The sequence below is a fragment of the Symsagittifera roscoffensis genome, chromosome 3 (genome assembly GCF_963678635.1).
Source record: "Symsagittifera roscoffensis chromosome 3, txSymRosc1.1, whole genome shotgun sequence".
NCBI classification, from domain to species: Eukaryota; Metazoa; Xenacoelomorpha; order Acoela; family Convolutidae; genus Symsagittifera; species Symsagittifera roscoffensis.
The window spans coordinates 16,387,863-16,404,615 of NC_087064.1; the positions used below are offsets into that span (position 1 = coordinate 16,387,863).

The 16,753-nt window shown below is 35.3% G+C and overlaps 1 protein-coding gene across 1 annotated transcript in view; it reads left to right on the plus strand.

Moving 5' to 3' along the window:
- Window positions 1–1,950: 1,950 nt before the first annotated feature.
- LOC134842330 (uncharacterized) overlaps window positions 1,951–16,753 on the plus strand; it is a 405,874-nt gene continuing 391,071 nt past the window's right edge. Inside the window, exon 1 of the mRNA XM_063858614.1 lies at window positions 1,951–1,960. The gene's annotated coding sequence lies outside the window, so the exon portion shown is untranslated. The remainder of the gene's footprint in view (window positions 1,961–16,753) is intronic.

Below are 16,753 nucleotides of genomic sequence, written 5' to 3' on the forward strand. Positions count from 1 at the left end.
AAGATCTTCTTCATAAAACAGAAGAAAAAAACTCACAACCTAACCTTAGACGCGCCCACACTTTATCTAATGCTTTTTGGATAACTATTTTTCAGTACTATTATACTAGTATCTGTTTTCAAGGTATGACATGCCGATGCCTTGTTTTTTTGTATCGATATGCATCTTTAATTTGATTTAAAAATCGTTGTTTAAGTTTTAGATAACTGTTTCTCAATATTAATCTATCAGTATCTGTTTTTAATGTTGACTTACGGCGGCCATGTATTGTGTATTGATATCCAAATCGAAAACTTTTTGCATTAAGCATTGTAAAAAAGTGAGTACTCACTAGTGTCACAAGCTACGGACAAGCCTATACATGTATGTTTGACGTTATTTTGTCGGAAAAATTGTTTCAAATGGTCTCAACGGCTTCCAAATTTGAGTCTAACATCGAGTTTTTTTTTATTGATATCCAATTTGATTTGGCGTAAAATTTAGGCGTACTGAAAACTGAAAGAAAAGAGACTGGCCTAGAGTTTCCGCCTTCAACTTTCGGTTCATCTTTTTTCACTAAATAGAAAGCACGTATTACTCTTGCAACTTTTGAAGCTCAAGGAAATTACTGCTCCACAAAGCGATGATTAAAAAACCTAGCGAATTAACCACGTAGAGCAGGATTTATTATTTTGAGTTCATAATTATTGCAATCTTCACAGTCCGCTGATGCTTTGCTTTTTAAATTTTTGTTCACTAAAAGTCTTATTTCTACAAAAGTCTTTGGCTTGGTCACTGTGTTAACAATTTCTAAACTCATTGATAGTTCAAAGCTTTTGTAGTGTTTCCCTTTTTTCACGAAAAAAAAATTCATTGTAATTGGATTGAATTCATTGTAATGGGATTGAGCACCATCTATTTCGCAAACTAATTGAATTTAACAATTAGAAATGCCCTTTGACTTGTTTATTTCGATTTTAAAAAATTGGTTTTAACGGTCTTGTTTAAAAAAAATTTTTTTCACTTTTTATCGTTTTATTTTTAATGTTCGCCCAATCTTAATGACTAGGAAAAAGTAATTTTTTTCTCGAGTTTTATCAATCAATGCTTTTAACAAGATTTGAAACAATTTTGAAGTTAAGTAACCATTGGACATAAAAAAATTTTCCCATTTAATTTTAAATCTTTGTAAATCAGATAATCAGATTAGAGGTCTGACTGAAGGTCGGACTGAAGTATATCGATGCGCATGTTTTCTTATTTGAAAATAAAATCTTATTCCTAACAAGACTGCTCGTATCAGGGCGAAACCCTGAATGTTCCGACTGCCTTTTAAGATTTATGGAGCAGCAGTAATAACATAAAAACATTATATGAAATAAAATAAAATAAAAATTTTTTTTTCTAAAATTTGAAATTTTTTATGAAAATCATCCCCCAACACGCCATATAAAGTACAAATAGATAAATTTCGTTCCTTGTAACAAATCAATTATGGCAAATAAGCTTCGTTCAACCAATTTGGAACGATTTACATGACGGATTAAATCTCCGCTTACGCATTAATAGCGCTAATTATATCGCGCGTTAATTGTCACAAATTGGTCAAAATGGCCAAAATGGCAATATTTAAACCCTCATAACTTTACGAAAAATGATCACAGGTGAAACATCTTTCCAAATTTAAGCTCAGGACAACAATACCTTTTGAATGATATAAAAAAATTCTGTCAAAATGGCTAGTTAAAAAGTCGAAATTTGTCTGAAGAAAAAAAAACCCACCCCGAGCACAAATATTCCGTTACTTTCGTATCGAAAGTCGGAACAACAACAGCGCCAAATGTGTCTTCAGTTTTCAAATAACCACATTGAGGGTGTGATATCGGGGCAAAATTGTTTCAGTAGAGCTTGAAAATATGGTGAGAAACAACTATCTATGTTGTAGATTTAGCTGCTTCTCTTGTTGGGCCGCTTATTAAATGTATTTTGCCCTACAAAAAAATATCCTGAGAATTTTTCTGATGTTTCAGCTTTTTTAAATGGAAGCCAATTTTCTTAAGTGAAGCATAATCATAAATTGAACAGTACGCTTTCCGTACATTACAGTACATTTAAGTGACTGAAAAGAAAACGTCTGGATAAAGCAATTCAAAAATCTATTTCCCTAAAAAATTTTGAGTTCAGTTCTACATGTCTCGACGGTTTAGAAAATCACGGAGCAGAATAGGAGAAATATGTGAAAACATTTTGTACCTATTTTTGTGAATAGTTCTACTGTAAAAACCAGTCAAGTATTAAAGATGAAAAATTTTCAGATCAATTTGAGATTTTGTAAGTTTTATAATCAGAAGCATCCTAGGACCTAATGCAGAAAAATTTTCGTAACATTCGAGGACCTATTACACAAAAGTTTTTGCAACACAATTCCGAACGTTTTGTTTAATAGTTGTCCATTCAGACTTCTTGAAAAACTGAATGACTTCTTACCAGTAACAAGGACAAACAAACAAACAATAAAAACTATCAAATCAGGTCATCAATAAAAGCCAATTGCATATTTCAGTGCCGATTTGAGAGCGAAAAAGCAAATGAAACAGTAAACTTGGCGTCTCAAATTTCTCGCATTTTAAAACGCTAGAAAACATTTTCGAAACAAACGTTTTAAACCTAAATTTAATTCGGAAAATAGTCAGAAACAACTATAGTACAACTATAGAACAAACTATTGGTATAACTTTCACTAAATAAAAGGCAAAAACAAACATCACGGCAGTTTTTCATTCAAAAACGATACAAAAGGGAAATTTCTTGCCATTCTATCAAAACAGCAACTATTTTGAATCGCATATCTTGGGACAAGTAGATGCAATCTTGCAAATGAAAATATAGCAACGAAAGATGAAAGGTTCTGAGACAATTTTATTTTTCAATTTTTTTTTGAAAATTAAAAAAAAAATCAGTGGCGGCTCTGAAAAAATTCAGATTGGATACTTAGTTGTTTTTGATTCAAAGGCCCTCGAAAACATCTCCTAACGAGAGCCGCCTAACATTGTCTCTACTACCAACAAAGAGTTCTCAGAATGACTCAACAACAAAAAAATCAACATAAAAAATGCGGAATTGATAGAAAAAACTAAATGAACCTAATATTCATCTTTTGCTTCAGTAATTATTTTATATTAAATTTATGTCCTAAAACTTATGTTGTCATGTGTTAAAAATTGTGTTTTTCCTATTTTGTGAGATTAAGGTAACAATTGTCGATCAAAACTTAAACATAGCCGCCAATCATAAAAAATCCGAAATTTTTAAAAGCTTTTTGGGGGCCTTGCTAAGATTGATTCCTCCTTCCACGAACGCTACTCGGTTGTATTCGCGTTTAAAGCTATTTTTGCCAAGAGAGTAGACTCCTAAATGATCTTGCCCAAAAAAGTTATCCTTAACGGAGTTTATCTGGCAAGATCTTGCAAAAATCTTGCAAAAGCTTTCAAAGGGATGCATCTTCTTTTACAGAATCTTAGAAGTTTTTCGCAAGATCTTACAAGATGAACTCCCTTGATCGACTAGGGGAGTTTCTGCATGTTTAAGTACCCTTTTACTGATTTGGAGCCCGAGTCACCATTTCGATTATGCAGAATAAACTTCATCTGAGGCAAATGGAATTAGCAGAATAAAAATTAAAATCAACCGTTGAGTAATTGTTCCGACTTTCGATACGAAAGTAACGGAATATTTGTGCTCGGGGTGGGTTTTTTTTTCTTCAGACAAATTTCGACTTTTTAACTAGCCATTTTGACGGAATTTTTTTTAGATCATTCAAAAGGTATTGTTGTCCTGAGCTTAAATTTGAAAAGATATTTCACCTGTGATCATTTTTCGTAAAGTTATGAGGGTTTAAAGGTTGCCATTTTGGCCATTTTGACCAATTTGGGACAATTAACGCGCGATATAATTCGCGCTATTAACGCGTAAGCGGAGATTTAATCCGTCTTATAAATCGTTCCAAATTGGTTGAACGAAGCTTATTTGCCATAATTGATGTGTTACAAGGAACGAAAACTATCTTTTTGTACTTTATATGGCGTGTTGGGGGATGATTTTCATAAAAAATTTCAAATTTTAGAAAAAAAAATTTTTATTTTATTTTATTTCATATAATGTTTTTATGTTATTACTGCTGCTCCATAAACCTTCAAAAGCAGTCGGAACATTCAGGGCTTTGCCGTGATACGAGCCGTCTTGTTGTAATTTGCTCTCATTTGTAATATGCTCACTTCTGCTCTCATTTCTGGACAAATAAATTTTGGTAAAACTTGTTCTCATTTCTTCTGAGATAATCTGTACCACAGTGATTTTTCTTCTTTTAAGAAACGGCGAGCTAGGTTGAATTTATCGATATAATTAATTCTCAAAAATAAGATACAACGCGTATATCTTAACTTTCAGTTAATTTAAGTTTTTGGGAGTAACTATAATTTAAGTATTTCAAACAACAAAGTTTATCTGACGTTAGTATCCTCTTTTTATATTATTCTTTGAATTTCTATAATTTTCTACAGTATTTTATTTTCTAGACGTTTTATGTGACTAAAAAATAAATGATTGGATTTTTTGAGAGTTTTTGAATAAGTTCTCATTTTAAAGGTGCTGTCTGCAACATACTTGCAACATAATTGCAGCATAAAACTCGAAACGTGCAACATCAAAAACGTGCAACATCATTTTTTTCAATCATACTCAAACTAAAGTGCTGATTTCAATTATCGGGTCATAACGAACAAAATTTGGAAATTCAAATGCGTTTTTTTTTTCAAAATGGGTTAAGTTTAGACTAAAAGTGAATTGAAATAAAGTTGTCTAGAGTTTCACCAGAATTAGTTTTTTGCAGTTTTCAAACAAAATCAGACCCAAGTTTTCACCCCCAAATGGGTAATTTTTTTAGTTGATCAAGAATTACGCTGAAACTTTCAAATTAATGGATGATTAATAAGAAATTTGTATCAAAAGAAGCTTCTTATACAACCCAACTAACTTTTAAAAGGTTAATTTTCCACTGTGTAGGTGAATATGTTTATTTGTCATGTGTTAAAAATTGTGTTTTTCCTATTTTGAGAGATTAAGGTAACAATTGTCGATCAAAACTTAAACATAGCCGCCAATCATAAAAATCCGAAATTTTTTAAAGCTTTTTGGAGGCCTTGCTAAGATTGATTCCTCCTTCCACGAACGCTACTCGGTTGTATTCGCGTTTAAAGCTATTGTTTGATAATAAGTTTGGTGAAATTCTAAGCAACTTTTGTTCTCTTCATATTTTGTCTCATGTTCAGCTAATTTGAGAAAACGTGTTTAAAGTTTGCAATTTTGTTCGTCTGTGCCGATTAGTTTAAATCAGCGCTATAGAACCTAGTAAATGGAAAGATTTAAGTCCATATAGTTAAAAAAACAACTATAGTTGAAATTCACCATAGTCCCCAAAAATGATGTAAGGTTTCAGCCCGAAGGTCAAAACCTCGCTTTCTAGTGAATAATTGGACTAAAGCAAGTTGTAATTACACGTTTATATCTTTTGCTGTCGTCATGTTTTCTTTCTTTTGGTTAAAAATTATACATATGTTTTGTATTGGGCTATTTTTCCCTTCATTACATAATTTATTGGACTAATTTGTATTGGACTATTTTGTATGGGACTGTTTTGTGTATGCACCATGTACTTAAGTCATGCACTTTTCACTATAGGGCAGCAAGCAGAAAAAGAGGGTTTTTTGATAAGATATGCCACCAGATTTGCCTTATCAACAAACAATACAGTTCAAAGAGGGCGTCGATCCAAGATCTGGGGACAGATATTCAAAAAAATGATTTTTTGGACCATTTTTTGTAGTTCGACAAGTTCGTTTTACGTGCTTTTTCAAAACAGTATAGAGACCCTGTTTTGACAAAGTTTACGCATTTGCAAGTAGATGTATGTGTTCGGAGGTATGCGCTGTAGTTATTGTGGGATTGTTTTTGATAACAAGTATAAACTTAAAGAACATGCTGAAAAGTTAGAAACGGCAGCGAAAACATTGTGCATGATCTCTTTGAAGATATATTTTATTAAGACACCCAGTTGATGACAATATATATTAACTAAATTAAATCTACTTATCAGAGCAGTCCTGGTCAATGGCACAGTTATTAAGTCAGACCACGTCAAACTAGAATAAAAACAAAGACGAATTTGGAAAACTGTTATAGATTATCAAATTTTAAAGCATCAAACGTTTGAAAGAGGCTCATAAAGTTTGCGAAATCCACCAAGTGCTTGCATATTATCTACTCAATAAATAAACTCACATGGCAAATAAATTATTAAAAACAATTTCAGATGCTGATGAACAAGGAAAGAAAATAGGAACAAGGAAAGAAAAAATTTGAAAAAACCTTGGACAATATATCAGAAACAATGGCGTTTCAAGTAGTTTAACAAAAATAATTTAAGAAAGTCAATATAATCAATTAAGAAGAAATAAGGAACATCAAAAAAGTGAAAAAATGGTGATATATTACAAGAGGTGGTAGGTTCAATTTTAATAGCTGGATCGCTTTTTGAAATATTTCGCTCATAATTTGTTTCAAAAGCCACATTTTTTGGCAAAAGATTGTCAGGGGCTACAATGTTCAGTTGTCATTCATCCTAGTTGCTATTTCTTTATCTACTTATCTCTGAGAGTTCTCACACTATAATTAAGTGTGAGTTTGGTACCTGCCTGTCAATCAGCCTAGAACTGTCTAGCTGTTATGCGTTGACCTCTAGTTCACTCTCTTATTGATGCGAACTAGAATACAGTCAATTCACTATTTAACAGCCATCGTTTTATCATTTCTTGTTATGGCGCAGCCAGTGGATGGAGGGGGGAAAAACCCCCTTGGAATTGTGGCCTTCTGGCCTCCGAATCAGGCGGAACCACAACTCTTATGGGAACACTGGAAACAACGATTTCATTGGGCAATGGTGGCGAAACATGGACTAGTCTCGTCGGAATTTTACTTTGCATCGACATTGACTGAAGCACAGATTAATGGCCTGGGTGACATTGGTGGCAAACCAAGGGAAGAAGGTGAACGTACACTGATATCGAATCTGTACCTATGCCTGGGACACGAGGGACAGAGAGCCTTGCACAATCAGCATCCACATTTAAATATGGAAACAATACGATATCCACGTTTTTTGGATACCTGTTTAGCTCTCTTCCAGAAAGAGCGAAATGAAACGTACGAGATGTACCAGATGTTATCGAGGAAACAAAAGGAGGGGGAAAGCTTAGAATCGTTCTATGAAGAATTTAGCGGAATGGCGGCAAGATGCAATTTGGGCACCCAGGAGCGGAAAATGGTGAGAGACAAATTTATAATCAATATGAGGAACAGGGACGCGCAGAACGAGCTGTGTCGGGAAACTAAGACCCCGGAGGAAGCATTGAGAATCGCGATGTCGTATGAAAGAGGAGACAAGTACGCAAAGACTTACAAGGGCGTCGCATCCGGTTCCACGGGAGCGGTTTATTCATCGCCAGGGGGTTCCCTGCAGATCAAAACGGAACCAATCAGCAATATTCGTGGATCCAGGGGACGAGGAATGCCAAGGGGACGGGGCCAATACTCAAATCGTGGAGGAGGTCGAATACAAGAACGAATGCAAGAACGAAGATGTTACAATTGCGATCAACCGAACTTCACACCAGAACACCGACAGCGATGCCCAGCAAGAGCCGTCACATGCAACTTTTGCAAAAAGGTCGGGCATTTTGAGAGGACTTGCCGGGGAAAACAACAGTCAAGGGGGGCAACCGGTTGGACTAATCCAAGGGGATGAGCTATTCGAGGAAGAAGATACCCCCTCGGATGACGTGGGGCCCCAAGTTGCAACGAATTCAGTCATACTCAATCTGCTCTCAAACTACAGTGTTGACTTCAATTATCCGGTCATAACGAACAAAATTTGGAACTTCAAATGCGTTTTTCTCAAGTTGGGTTAAGTTTAGACTAACAGTGAACAGAACTAAATTCACCAGAATTATTTTTTTCGCAGTTTTTTAAACGAAACTCGGACCCAAATTTTTACCCCCAAATGGGTCATTTTTTTAGTTGATTAAGAATTACGCTGAAACTTTCAAATTAATTGATGATAAATAAGAAACTTGTATCAAAAGAAGCTTCTTACACAGCCCAACAAACTTTTAAAAGGCTAATCTTCAACTGTATAGGTGAATATATTTATGATTATTAGCCAAAAAAGTCAGCTTTAACATATCAAAAACTTAAAGTCTTTGCTTAAAAACAAATTTCAATTTAGTTGCACAATTTATAGAGATTTTACGTTTCTAAATTTTTGATGGGCTATGTAAGAGACTTTTTTGATTTCACTTTCTCAACAATTAATACGCGAAAGCTTTTGATTCCGAAGTTTGCAAAACCAATTGCTTGATAACAAGTTTGGTGAAATTCTAAGTAACTTTTTGTTCTCTTCATATTTTGTCTCATGTTCAACCAATTTGAGAAAGCGTGTTTAAAGTTTGAAATTTTGTTTGTCTTTTCCGATTAGTTTAAATCAGCGCTGTAGAACCTAGCAAATGGAAAGATCTAAGTCCATATAGTTAAAAAAAACCAACTATAGTTGGAATTCACCATAGTCTCCATAAATGATGTAAGGTTTCAGCCCGAAAGTCAAAAGCTCGCTTTCTAGTAAATAATTGGACCAAAACAAGTTGTAATTGCACGTTTATATCTTTTGCTGTCGTCATGTTTTCTTTCTTATGGTTAGAAATTATACATATGTTTTGTATTGGGCTATTTTTCCCTTCATTACATAATTTATTGGACTATTTTGTATTGGACTATTTTGTATGGGACTGTTTTGTGTATGCACCATGTACTTAAGTCATGCACTTTTCACTATAGGGCAGCAAGCAGAAAAAGAGGGTTTTTTGATAAGATATGCCACCAGATTTGCCTTATCAACAAACAATACAGTTCAAAGAGGGCGCCGATCCAAGATCTGGGGACAGATATTCAAAAAAATGATTTTTTGGACCATTTTTTGTAGTTTGACAAGTTCGTTTTGCGTGCTTTTTCAAAACAGTATAGAGACCCTGTTTTGACAAAGTTTACGCATTTGCAAGTAGATGTATGTGTTCGGAGGTATGCGTTGTAGTTATTGTGGGATTGTTTTTGATAACAAGTATAAACTTAAAGAACATGCTGAAAAGTTAGAAACGGCAGCGAAAACATTGTGCATGATCTTTTTGAAGATATATTTTATTAAGACACCCAGTTGATGACAATATATATTAACTAAATTAATTCTACTTATCAGAGCAGTCCTGGTCAATGGCACAGTTATTAAGTCAGACCACGTCAAACTAGAATAAAAACAAAGACGAATTTGGAAAACTGTTATAGATTATCAAATTTTAAAGCATCAAACGTTTGAAAGAGGCTCATAAAGTTTGCGAAATCCACCAAGTGCTTGCATATTATCTACTCAATAAATAAACTCACATGGCAAATAAATTATTAAAAACAATTTCAGATGCTGATGAACAAGGAAAGAAAATAGGAACAAGGAAAGAAAAAATTTGAAAAAACCTTGGACAATTTATCAGAAACAATGGCGTTTCAAGTAGTTTAACAAAAATAATTTAAGAAAGTCAATATAATCAATTAAAAAGAAATAAGGAACATCAAAAAAGTGAAAAAATGGTGATATATTACAAGAGGTGGTAGGTTCAATTTTAATAGCTGGATCGCTTTTTGAAATATTTCGCTCATAATTTGTTTCAAAAGCCACATTTTTTGGCAAAAGATTGTCAGGGGCTACAATGTTCAGTTGTCATTCATCCTAGTTGCTATTTCTTTATCTACTTATCTCTGAGAGTTCTCACACTATAATTAAGTGTGAGTTTGGTACCTGCCTGTCAATCAGCCTAGAACTGTCTAGCTGTTATGCGTTGACCTCTAGTTCACTCTCTTATTGATGCGAACTAGAATACAGTCAATTCACTATTTAACAGCCATCGTTTTATCATTTCTTGTTATGGCGCAGCCAGTGGATGGAGGGGGGAAAAACCCCCTTGGAATTGTGGCCTTCTGGCCTCCGAATCAGGCGGAACCACAACTCTTATGGGAACACTGGAAACAACGATTTCATTGGGCAATGGTGGCGAAACATGGACTAGTCTCGTCGGAATTTTACTTTGCATCGACATTGACTGAAGCACAGATTAATGACCTGGGTGACATTGGTGGCAAACCAAGGGAAGAAGGTGAACGTACACTGATATCGAATCTGTACCTATGCCTGGGACACGAGGGACAGAGAGCCTTGCACAATCAGCATCCACATTTAAATATGGAAACAATACGATATCCACGTTTTTTGGATACCTGTTTAGCTCTCTTCCAGAAAGAGCGAAATGAAACGTACGAGATGTACCAGATGTTATCGAGGAAACAAAAGGAGGGGGAAAGCTTAGAATCGTTCTATGAAGAATTTAGCGGAATGGCGGCAAGATGCAATTTGGGCACCCAGGAGCGGAAAATGGTGAGAGACAAATTTATAATCAATATGAGGAACAGGGACGCGCAGAACGAGCTGTGTCGGGAAACTAAGACCCCGGAGGAAGCATTGAGAATCGCGATGTCGTATGAAAGAGGAGACAAGTACGCAAAGACTTACAAGGGCGTCGCATCCGGTTCCACGGGAGCGGTTTATCCATCGCCAGGGGGCTCCCTGCAGATCAAAACGGAACCAATCAGCAATATTCGTGGATCCAGGGGACGAGGAATGCCAAGGGGACGGGGCCAATACTCAAATCATGGAGGAGGTCGAATACAAGAACGAATGCAAGAACGAAGATGTTACAATTGCGATCAACCGAACTTCACACCAGAACACCGACAGCGATGCCCAGCAAGAGCCGTCACATGCAACTTTTGCAAAAAGGTCGGGCATTTTGAGAGGACTTGCCGGGGAAAACAACAGTCAAGGGGGGGCAACCGGTTGGACTAATCCAAGGGGATGAGCTATTCGAGGAAGAAGATACCCCCTCGGATGACGTGGGGCACCAAGTTGCAACGAATTCAGTAAGTTTCGTTAAACGAGAACACCACAGCTGGTCATCAGAAAGTTCCGACGACTACATGGTTATGGCAATCAGACGGAAGAAAGAGACATTATTGAAAGTTGCCGGACCTAAACTCAAAATATATATTAATGGACACCCGATGAACATCTGGATCGACAGTGGATCGCCGATATCCATCTTAACATTAGACGATTTGAGGAGAACAGTGGGAAGAGCGGGAATTAACTTAAAACAAGATGACGCTGACAATGACGAATTCCGGGAACTACAGCAACAATCGGATCAAGATGTTGGGCAAAATGGAACTCGAGTTAGCATCAAACGGCTGGAAGACGAAAGCAGAAGTCGAGTCATTGGGGGGACCAGACCATCCATCGTGGGTCGTGATTTGATGGGAAAACTCGGACTCCAGTTGAAGCAAGCTGATCCAAGGGGGGAAGTAATGAACATCCAGGGGACGGAAGACAATTCATGTGAGGAAGGGCACAACGAATCGGAGGATGAGCAGATGGACCAATGGCAATTATACTTCAGTAAGCTATTCCCAAAACTTTTTACTAGAGTCGGAAAAATTAGGAACTACAAGGTTCAAGCGGAATTTTTCAAAAATCTTGTACCAGTGCAGCAGAAGGGACGGAGAGTGCCGGTAACGCTCCAAGAAAAGGTGGACAAGGAAATTGATAAGCTATTAACCCAGGGACATATAGAAAAGTTGAAAGAATGTTCGGATCGATATTTTGTTTCTCCGATCGTCATCACCGTAAAAAAAGACGGGTCCGTGAAGTTAGCATTGGAATCTCGAGAGCTTAATAAACAAGTTCATAAAAACAAATACCAAATGCCAAATATAAAAGAACTTGTAGATACAATGGGACAACTTATTTCCGAGTATTTATGATTATTGCAGTCTTCACAGTCCGCTGATGCTTTGTTTTTAATTTTTATAAAAAAAAATTTTCACTAAAAGACTAATTTCTGCAAAAGTATTTGGCTGGTCACTGTGTTAACGATTTCTAAACTCATTGGTAGTTCGAAGCTTTTGTACTGTTTTCCCTATTTTCACAAAAAAATTCTTTGTATTTGGATTGAATTTTTTAGAATGGGATTGAGCATCATCTATTTCGCAAATTAATAGAAATTAACAATTAAAAATGCCTTTTGGCTGGTTTATTTTGATTTTAAAAAATTGGTTTTCACGGTTAACACATTTTTTTATTTTTTATCTTTTTATTTTTAATGTTCGCCTAATTTTTATGACTAAGAAAAGTATTTTTTTAGGAATTTTATCAATCAATGCTGATAACAAGATTTGAAACATTTTTGAAGTTAAGTCACCATTGGACATAAGAAAAATTCCTCACTTAAATTTAAATCTTTGTAAATCAAATAACCAAATCAGAGGTCTGACTGAAGGTCGCACTGAAGTATATCAATGCGCATGTTTTTTTATTTGAAATGAAAATGTCACTTTGAACAACTTCGCCAAATGTGTCTTCAATTTTCAAATAACCACATTGAGGGTGTGATATTGGGGCAAAATTGTTTCAGTAGAGCTTGAAAAATGGTAAAAAACAGCTATCTATTTTACGTTATAGATTTAGCTGCTTCTCTAGTTGGGCTGCTGATTAAGTGTATTTTGTCCTACAAAAACTTATCCTGAGAAATTTTCTGATGTTTCAGCTTTTTTAAATGAAAGCCAATTTCTTAAGTAAAGCATAATCATAAATTGAACAGTACGCTTTCCGTAATAAACTCATTTAAGGTAGTGCAGTACAAAAATGACTGAGAAAGAAACGTCTGGAAAAACCAATTCAAAAATCTGTTTCCCTAAAAAATTTTGAGTTCACTTCTGCATGTCTCGACGGTTTAGAAAATAATGGGTTTGATCAAGGTTGCAACAACGGAACAGAATAGGAGAAATATGTGAAAACATTTTGTACCTATTTTTGTGAATAGTTCTACTGTGAAAACCAGTCAAGTATTAAAGATGAAAAATTTTTTGATCAACTTGAGGCTTTGTAAATTTTATAATCAGAAGCATCCTAGGACCTGATGCAGAAATATTTTCGTAACATGCGAGGACCTATTACACAAAAGTTTTTGCAACACAAATCCGAATGTTTTGTTTAATAGTTGTCAATTGAGACTTCTTGAAAAACTGAATGACTTTTTATCAGTAACGAGAACAAACAAACAATAAAAACTATCAAATCAAGTCATCAATAGAAGCCAATTTCCCACTTCACTGCCGACTTCAGAGCGAAAAAGCAAGAAAAACAGTCAAATTGGCGTCTCAAATTTCCCGCAAGTTTAAAATGCTAGAAAAAGTTTTCGAAACAAATATTTTAAACTTAAGTTTAATTTGAAAATAGTCAGAAACAACTATACTACAACCGGAACAAACTGTATTGGTATGCTTTTAACTGAACAAAAGGCAAAAACAAACCTCACGGCAGTTTTTCATTCAAAAACAAATCAAAAGGAAAGTTTCCTCACATTCTATTAAAACGGCAAGTACTTTGAATCGCATATTTTTGGACAAGTAGATGCAATCTTGCAAATGAATATATAGCAACGGAAGATGAAAGGTTCCGAGAATTTTACAAATTTTTTTCTTCTTTTTTTTTGAAAATAGAAAAAAAAATTCGTTATCAGGTCAACGAGGGATTTGAAACCATCAGCAATTTACATCACCCATGACCATGGACTTTGCGGCTAAGTGGCGGCTCTAGATTGGATACTTAGTTGTTTTTGGTTCAAAGGCACTCGCAGACATCTCCTAACGAGAGCCGCGACTACCATTGTCTCTACCCGTACCTAGGTGCAGACGCAGTTGCACACATGATCATTCAAAAACCTTTCGTCGCTGATAATCAGCTGTGTACATGTCTGCATTTTATCTTTATCTGTACAGTCATGCATGAGTAATACAGACATAGCGGGAAAATGCCAAGACATTATTCAGACATTGTTCAGACATGAACCAGCAGTTGTGACTGAAAGTGAACAAACGAACAAAGACTGAACCACTTAGTTTATTTCCAATTAGCAAACATAATGCGACGGAATTGACGCATCAAACACAAACGCAATTGTTTATCATTTGCCACTCAATTTCAAAACTGCATTTGCTGTCCACGTCTAATATAATTTAATTTTGCTGGCCCTAAATTACATTTTGCAAACTAGTTTTTCTCAGAGCAAAGCTCTTTATTGTATGTTTTTCTTGCATTTTTTCGCAACTTCGCATATTTTACTTCGTGCCTCTTTCCAAACCTGTTTTGTTTTTAATCATACGTAGTTGTGGGGCGGGGGGGGATGACATGGGGGGTGAGTTATGGTGTAAAAACCAAAAAACTATTAGAGTGGGGGGGGGGGTAAAAACGGTTAGGATGGGGGGATTAAACACTGTTAGAGTGTGCGTGTGGGGGCATAGAAATTGTTAGGGCGGGGAGATAAAAACCGTTAGGTGGTAAAATTTTTAATTTAAGGAACCAAAATGGTGGCAGATGAAATGGAGTCGGGAGTGAGTTCTGTCAGCGGTTCTGTTTTTCCCTCTAAAAGACCTGACTTTTTTTTGCAACTCTAGAAAAACTAAAAACGATAGATTTTTTTTTCAAGTTTCACTTAATTTAAAAAAACTTTTCAGGTTGTTTGAAATTATATTGTTTCAAAAATGCCGGCTAAATTATCCAAAATACTTCAAGAAAATGACCATAACCAGAGAAGCCAAAACAACAACTCAAGGGTAAGAACTTCACAGTTTAAAAGATCTCCGCAAAAACGGGTTCCCCATTTAAGAAAAGTAAAAACAAATCGATTATAATGGATTATCGTGGTCTATAAAATTTTAAATATAATCAATTCCCATGTTACGTTCAGACAACAATATTGTTTTAAAATTGGATTTAAATCCATTTTGTCTCGCCGAAACAAAATGCATTATAATTTTTTTGGAAACCATTATAATGTATTTTATAACAAGTAAGAAATCACATTAAAATGGATTTTTTTCCGCCTTATTTTTGTTTTGCGCGTCGTGCAAAGTTTGCAATAATTTCTGCATTTATCAAGAGAGTTAAGCGGAAACTTTACAAAGCGGTTGTACGGCTTAAACCATTTCTTAGCCTGAACTCAATTTGCAAAAAGATTCCGTTAAGTCCCCCCCCCTAACGATTGCCCTTTTGCTCCCCTTCAATCCCCCTAACGTTCGTCCCTTTGCTCCCCTCCCCACTCAACCCCCCCCCCCCCCCCACCTGAGCACCCAACCACCGCCCCCCCCCCCCTCCATGAACCCAACAACCCTCTCCAACTTGAATCCACCCCCGCCCCATTTGATTTTTGTAATTTACACGTATATGGCAAATTACTGGGCCCTCTTCATTCTGGGTGACATTGTGTTACTTTCCTGCGATGTAAGATGCCATCTCGCTTCACCAAAAAGAAAATTTTATTTGAGCAACAGAATTGTGAGTCAATAAACTTTTTTAGATTCAATTTTTCTAAATTCTAGATTTCGATTTTATAAAGCACTTTCTTTCTTCATTTTCGTTGTTTCTTCCAAATTTGAAAAATAAGATAAAATTTTGAAGTTCTCATTTAATTCAGCTTTGTTTTTTAAACTTTAGAGCCTTTGTGTTCACTAAATATTTGATTTTAGTTTTTGTCAAACTTGGACATTTTGAATAGCCAATTTGTCATTTCCTAAAGGAACCAAAAAACATTTTTTTTTAATCGCAGTTTTAACCACAGACTACTTTTGTACCAGAAATTTTTGAAAGAACACTAAAAAACTAGATCATTTTTTGGACGAAAACTTTAAAAATGATACTGTTCGCATTTTCTTTCTCTCAATTTTTAGCCTTTTTTGGTTTCGCTCAAAAAAATTGTTTTTAATGTTTAATTTTTTGAATTGCAACAGATGTTTTAAGAAACGTAAAAATTTTTGTTTTAGTGCTTCATATTCTAACAAACATTACGAATTGGACATATCCAGAGAATTTTGAATTGAAAATTTCAATGAAACAATTTAGGCTACCCACTGAAACTACACTATGGTCAAAAACTTCTGATGACTGCAATGGAAGTGGATCCATAAAAAACGTTTATTTGTTTTTCATTTGTAATTCGCTTTGCTGAAGTATAGTTTTCACTTTTTGCCTTCCTGAATTCACGGTAATTTAACTGATTTCTCTTTGTTTTGCAATTTTAGCGTGAGAAAAAAAAGTGTTTCGGCATGCCTGACCATGCATTCACACATTTGAAGACATATCTGAGCACTTCTGGTCCATCTCTGAATCATGTCTGGCCGGAAATGTTCCAGGCCTGCACATATTTGGTCCAGATCTGAGATGTTTACACCTGCTAAGACATGCACATGTCCAGTATGCCATAAATGCAGCACATGTGTATTTCAAATGCGCATTCAAAAAGTAGACATGTATCTGATCTGCATCATATATGAAATAACTATTGATTTTCAATGTTCATGGATGGAATGTTAGTTTGACACTGACACGGGTACTATCAACAATGAGTTCTCAGAATGTTTCAACAACAGAACAATCAACAGAAAAAATACGAAATTGATAGAAAAAACTAAATCAACCTAATATTCATCTTTTGCTTCAGTAATTATTTTATAT